The sequence below is a fragment of the Podarcis raffonei genome, chromosome 10, assembly GCF_027172205.1.
Source record: "Podarcis raffonei isolate rPodRaf1 chromosome 10, rPodRaf1.pri, whole genome shotgun sequence".
Lineage (NCBI taxonomy): Eukaryota > Metazoa > Chordata > Lepidosauria > Squamata > Lacertidae > Podarcis > Podarcis raffonei.
In genome coordinates, this window is record NC_070611.1 from 45,730,426 (window position 1) to 45,737,484 (window position 7,059).

A 7,059-nucleotide genomic window follows, 5' to 3' on the forward strand; every position below is an offset into this window, starting at 1 on the left:
ACCCCCATTAACAGCCCTAAAACACACATGCACATTTTTCTGGTTTAATTCCTCTAGAATTGACCCCATTCCCACCAATCCAAGGCCTCCAAATCCCCGGCCTCGGTTAGCAAAAGTAACCGGCGTTAGATGTGCCTCGAACGCGGAAACAGACAAGGAAGGAGCCGCCTGCCTTCTGCCTTCGGAAGCCACGACATACAACTTGGTGCTGCTAAGCTCACAACAAACTGTCACGGGTGATTCCAGACTAAAAAAAAACCGCCCAAAATGATTTTAAATGAAACATTTCCGTTCTGCTAAGCAACGTAACTTTTACAAGTCATGGATTATAAAATGCCAGATGAGGCAACAGCCAAACCTTTTTTTTTTTACTTAACTCCCCCTCGTCCAAGATCAGCGTTCCTGCAAAGATTATCTTCACTGTGTCAGTGCTTTTAAGCAAGAAAGCAATAAAATACAGTAAAATGAAATGAAATTCTAGAACCGCAGACCCGAAATGAAACCGTGAGAGAAGTCAAAAGGTTTCTGGGATCGCCATTCAGTTCCGAGCTCCCGCTAGTTCCTCCCAAAAAAACTTCCCAACCTCAAAAGAAGGAGCACAGGGAGGAAGAAGACATTTATCTTTTAAGAATTCGACCCGGAGAGACGGTAGTAGTGTGACTTTCGCGTCCTATTTAATTCTGGTTGGGATTAAGCAACATATGCAGTGAGAAATATTTCCGTTACTCATCTGCAAAGCTGAGCAGTTTTGCTTCAGGGGTATTTTGGCCCATCTTCATACCCCCAACCCAGCCACCCTCCTCCTTCCTAGCTTCCTTCCTTCACAGAAAAACAACAGAATAACCAACTCACCTCCTCTGCTTGGGGATTCCCCCTACACCCCGCCTTGATAAATGCTATGATATTACTAGAGATATTATTAGAGCATTATTACGGTTAGTAATAATACTAGTAATTGCTATTTAATTACAGAAGGCAACATTCTGTTCCTAGAGCTGCTGCCGAAACAGCTCCCTCCATGTGCCTCTTGGTCTTTTTTACTTTCATTTCCAGGTCTCTCCAGCTCAGTCTCACCAGCAAGGCAAAATGCTTCCTTGGGATCCCTCCAGGTCCTACAGTCCACTGCTTCATCGACACCACACACATAACACCAGCCTTCCTAGCAGAGATTTAGGCTGCAATCCTAATCTCATTTACCTGAGAATAAACCCCACTGAATTCCATATGGCTTCCTTCTGAGTAGATATGGTTATAACTACATTGCAATCTATGATGATAAACATCTGAGCAAGGATGTATACAGTGGTACTCGGGTTAAGTACTTAATTCATTCCGGAGGTCCGTTCTTAACCTGAAACTGTTCTTAACCTGAAGCACCCACTTTAGCTAATGGGGCCTCCAGCGGCTGCCATGCCGCCGGAACACAATTTCTGTTCTCATCCTGAAGCAAAGTTCTTAACCTGAGGTACTGTTTCTGGGTTAGCGGAGTCTGTAACCTGAAGCATCTGTAACCTGAAGCGCATGTAACCCGAGGTACCACTGTAATAATAAATGAGTGAAGGAAATAAACCAACAAAATATTATTATTATTATTATTATTGCAAATACACAGTTAAATGCTTAATCTACCTGTGTATTTCCCCCTTATTTCTCTCCCTAATTATTATTCTGTTAATCTGTTGTAAGTGTCCCGATTCACTTGATTAAACAGGGTACTAGGTAATTAATTGAGAGGCAAAAACAATGCAATTTTTTATTATGACAAAATACAGCAAAATAGCCCCATTGGCTATTAGTTATAGATAAGCAATATGCTAATATGCTATTCCCAATGTCCAAGGCTGTGGGATTAGTTTGAGTTAAATTTAGAGGATATAACAATTAATTCCACCTTTCATGCCATGGTAGGGGATGGAGATGGAGAGAGCAGGTTTCACAAGACCTTTCAGCAGCTTTCAGGTCCATCAACCCTAGGGACTGGGCCTTTGAGGCTCAGTCTCATTGCAGCTCTGATCCTTTCTAGAGGGGCAGAATCAGAATTGTGTTAAGCAGTGGTGGCTGGTGCCCACTTGGGAATGGTAGAGCAAAAGGCAGGGAGCCAACAGTCGGTGGTGCATCAGCCAATGAGAAGCGAAGCCAACTAATTCTAATTTTGTCCTCCTTCCTGCTGAGTTCTAAAAGGATGGGACTGAGACTAAGGAGGAGGAAGCTGACAGCCATGGCCACTTCCTGCCCTGGTTGTGATTAAGGTTGGCAGGTGTAAAAATTATTTAACAAAAGAAGAAGAAGGTTGGCAGGTGGGTGGGGTTAGCTGATGGACAGTTGAGGTTGGGCCCCATTCATGCTAATGGAGCAGCCTCTACTGGTATTAAAGGACTTTGTTGATGAAGGGAACGCAGTGGATGTAGCCTACCTTGATTTCAGCAAGGCATTTGAGAAGGTGCCCCATGATATTCTTGTAAAGAAGCTGGTAAAATGCGGTCTTGACTATGCTACCACTCAGTGGATTTGTAACTGGCTGACTGACCGAACCCAAAGGGTGCTCATCAATGGTTCTTCTTCATCCTAGAGAAGAGTGACTAGTGGGGTGCCACAGGGTTCTGTCTTGGGCCCGGTCTTATTCAACATCTTTATCAACGACTTGGATGATGGACTCAAGGGCATCCTGATCAAATTTGCAGATGACACCAAACTGGGAGGAGTGGCTAACACCCCAGAGGACAGGATCACACTTCAAAACGACCTTGACAGATTAGAGAACTGGGCCAAAACAAACAAGATGAATTTTAACAGGGAGAAATGTAAAGTATTGCACTTAGGCAAAAAAAATGAGAGGCACAAATACAAGATGGGTGACACCTGGCTTGAGAGCAGTACATGTGAAAAGGATCAAGGAGTCTTGGTTGACCACAAACTTGACGTGAGCCAACAGTGTGACGCGGCAGCTAAAAAAGCCAATGCAATTCTGGGCTGCATCAATAGGAGTATAGCATCTAGATCAAGGGAAGTAATAGTGCCACTGTATTCTGCTCTGGTCAGACCTCACCTGGAGTACTGTGTCCAGTTCTGGGCACCACAGTTCAAGAAGGACACTGACAAACTGGAACGTGTCCAGAGGAGGGCAACCAAAATGGTCAAAAGCCTGGAAACGATGCCTTATGAGGAACGGCTAAGGGAGCTGGGCATGTTTAGCCTGGAGAAGAGGAGGTTAAGGGGTGATATGATAGCCATGTTCAAATATATAAAAGGATGTCACATAGAGGAGGGAGAAAGGTTGTTTTCTGCTGCTCCAGAGAAGCGGACATGGAGCAATGGTTCCAAACTACAAGAAAGAAGATTCCACCTAAACACTAGGAAGAACTTCCTGACAGTAAGAGCTGTTCGACAGTGGAATTTGCTGCCAAGGAGTGTGGTGGAGTCTCCTTCTTTGGAGGTCTTTAAGCAGAGGCTTGACAACCATATGTCAGGAGTGCTCTGATGGTGTTTCCTGCTTGGCAGGGGGTTGGACTCGATGGCCCTTGTGGTCTCTTCCAACTCTATGATTCTATGATATGATTCTATGATTCTATGTTCTACGGCACAGGTGCTGTTAGTAGCTAGAAGTGCCTTTTACTGTACTTTGTTGCATGCTGATTTGTCATCTGGAGAAAGCCCCAGTTATATCCAAACTAGACTGCTATACTACACTACATATAAGGCTCTCTTTAAAGACAGTTCAGAATCTTCTGCTGATACAGATCACAGCTGCTTGTAAGAGCCAAGTGTTGACATCATGTTACAAAAAAAATCAGGGGTTGTCAGACTTCCTATCCCCAGGGTCCACTTAACAGGGCTAAAAATTCTGGGGTGCACATACCACAAAATAGTATGGGGTGCTGTTGATAAATGAGGTTTCACTTGTCTGAAAATATTTTTAGTAAACTGTCATTTCTTCCACCCTTTTCCTTTCATACTTAATGTGTATCATTGCCCCAAATTTCCAGATTCTTTAACCCCTCCTCTTCCTGCTCCTTTGATATTGTTTCCTTCCTCCTTCTGTAGCTTCTCTCATTCCCTTTTCCACTACTCCCATTATTAATTAATATATTAATAATGACAACAATCAATAATTATTTCTCTCTCTCCCTAATTTCCATCATTGCTCCCTTTGATCAGGAGGGGCTTTCGTGGCTTGGTAATAAACCAGCCATGCAGGTAGGAGGACTTGTGTACTTGCTTATATAGCAAGTTGAGGGGCCAGGAATCACAGCACTAGGCCAAGGTGCTTATCATTTTCCTTTCCTTCAGCCCATCCATCCTTTTACCGGTAATTTCGTTCCATTACAGTATTCCATTCTTTTTACACTTTGTCGGCCACTCTATCCATTGTCCTTTTCTTCTTTTGATCCTTTCCTCCTTTCTAGCTGTGCATAGTACAGTCTTCCCTCTCTCTTTGTCCAACTCCTATACATGCCTTTGCACTACTCATGCAAGGGAGTAGGTGCTTGTCCAACCAACAACTGGCATTTCAGTAAAGAATATTCCAGGCAATTTATCAACAGATAGTACCAGACTAAGGCTACAGTTCTAGACCCGCTTACTTGGGTAGTCATGTATAGGACTGTACTGTAAACTACTTTATCCATCTATAAATGTGTATGAATAAAGAATTATAATAACTAAGCCACCTGTAAAAGGTGATTACTTGCAGTGATAGATAGATAGATGGTGATGATGATGATAGATAGATAGATAGATAGATGATAGATAGATAAAAAAAATCAGAGTATATAAATAGAAGTCAAACGTTTGATAGTGTCCCAATGAGTAGAGACAACCAATTTTAGGAGTGAGTATAAAATAATGGATACTTAAAAATGGTTAGGGAATAAATGTTTAACCAGTCCAGTAACTGATGAGGAAGGTGTCAAATTAAACATATATTTATCAATTTTAATGGGAAAATTTTTTATCCTGTCCTTCACAGAGTTGACCACAGAGTTAGTCAACACTGAAATTGAGAGAGGAAAAAGAGGTAAATTCGTGAAAAACAAGAACCCATGAAGCTGGTCAACATAATAACTGGGGATGTTGTTATCCCCCAAATCAGAAGGAAAATCAACAAGCAATACTTTTTCTTGCTGATGATGGGTTTCCCCCCAGTTTTGTGGGCTGTTGAGTTTGCTCTGCTTAGTTTTATTTATGTCTCACTCTAGGGTATCTTGAGTGACTGAAAGGCAACCAATAAATTATTTGAATAAGGCAATAAACTGTGACGAATGAAAAATCCCTGTTAAATGTTAAATGTTGAATGAAAGCCCTGTTAAAACTGGTGGGCTGCATATGTGGTACATATCTATATTTTGGACATAGCAGAATATTGCAGGCTTGGCCACATGTAGCATTTGCCACAGCAGTTTGTCTAGTGTGGCTGTTAAAACAGCATAAAAAGAGGGAAAGTGGGCACAGATTTGTACACAATTTGATTATGCTCATTTAAGTGTTTTTCTGCTCCACTTCTCCCCACTGGTGCCACACAGATCTGCTACCAAGCTGCACTGTAGTCAGTTTCTACCTCTTTTTCATAGCAAACCAACCAACCTCACTAGGTCAGTGATGCAAGTCACATTAGAGTCTGTTGGGAAATGTAGGTGCAAGACTCCAAAGCCCCACTATAATCTTATTTTGATGCTGTAAATTGTTGAGTAAACATATGCAAAAAAACAAGGCTCTATCTGCACAATACATTTAAAGCAGTATCACACCACTTTAAACAGTTATGGCTTCCTCCAAATAATCCTGGAAGCTGCAGTTTTTAAGGGTGTTGAGAGAGCTCTTAGGGATCCCTACTGCCCCCCCCCCCCCGAGCTACAGTTCTCAGAGTTCCCTCCAAAGAGGGATTGATTGTTAAACCACTCTGGAAACTGTAGCTGCTACAAACTCGCAGCACCCTTCATAAACTACATTTCCCTGCATTCTTTTAGGTAAGCCATTGACTCAGGAAGTGCAGATGTTGGCCTCTGCTCTGTCTTCGCTCCACAGGTGGGCCAAATAAATTCTGACCTTCCTCGGAGAACCCGTGTCTCTCTTTATTGACTAGGGGAAACGCTGCAACACCATGACTGTTTAAAGTGATATGATACTGCTTTAAATGTATAGTTCAGATTGGGCCTAGTTCACAACACACTGAAGCAATTAGTGTCGTTTTGTAAAAGTCTAAACTATACCCTCCAACATTTCTCCAATGAAAATTGGGATGTCCCATTCCATAATAATTTTACTTTTACATGTCTTACTGGGTTGCCCCAGCCATTCTGGGCAGCTTCCAACATGTATAAAACATAATAAAACATTAAAAACCTCTATACAGGATTGCCTTCAGGTGGCTCAGAGGTTGGATAACTCGAAACCCTCCAACATTTCTCCAATGAAAATAGGGACATCCTAAGGGAAAGTGGGACATTCCAGGATCAAATCAGAAATCAGGATGGCTTCTCTAAATCGGGAACGTCCCTGGCAAATAGGGACACTTGGGGGGGGTCTACTAGACCAGAGGATTTCCGGAACAAATTCTCCCCCCCCCACCTTTTTCTAAACTAAAAAACTTCAAACGTTGTATTTTTTTCTCATAAAAGAGTTTCTTGAAGGTAGTTCTTAAAGGCACAGGAATTCTTCAAGAAAATAGGTAGCAGTCGTACTAAAAACAAAACAAAACCATATAATCGTATCCAAACCCGTTACACACGACTGACCCGCCGCTCCAAGCAACAAAACAGTAGGGAACTCAGCCTCCTTCACTCCACCGCAAAGTTTTGTTTTTTAAAGGGGGAGCTCCAGGACGCTTCTAGTAAAAAAACTACAGCTCCCAGGATGCTTTGCGGCAAAGGGGGGGGAGCCGCGTCGTGCGACGCGAAATTGTGACCTCTCCCCTCCGTTTCGGCTCTCGCACTAACAATTGCCTGGGCGCCTTTAGGAGGAAGGAGGGGGCAAAGGGGAGGAGGCAGGCAGGCCGTGAAAGCCCCTTCCTGCGCAGGCGCGGAAGACCGGGAAGGCGAAGAGCGAATCACAGCGTAGGAAACA

The 7,059-nt window shown here is 42.9% G+C and overlaps 1 protein-coding gene across 4 annotated transcripts in view; it reads right to left on the reverse strand.

Moving 5' to 3' along the window:
• The window catches only part of ZC3H7B (zinc finger CCCH-type containing 7B), a 46,312-nt gene extending 39,567 nt beyond the window's left edge, over positions 1–6,745 (reverse strand). For 3 of the 4 annotated variants that reach the window (XM_053406722.1, XM_053406721.1, XM_053406718.1), the window contains exon 1: positions 853–1,069. The gene's annotated coding sequence lies outside the window, so the exon portion shown is untranslated. Of the gene's footprint in view, positions 1–852; positions 1,070–6,724 lie in introns of those variants that run through there. The other variant, XM_053406719.1, reaches the window with a different exon arrangement.
• Positions 6,746–7,059: the final 314 nt, after the last annotated feature.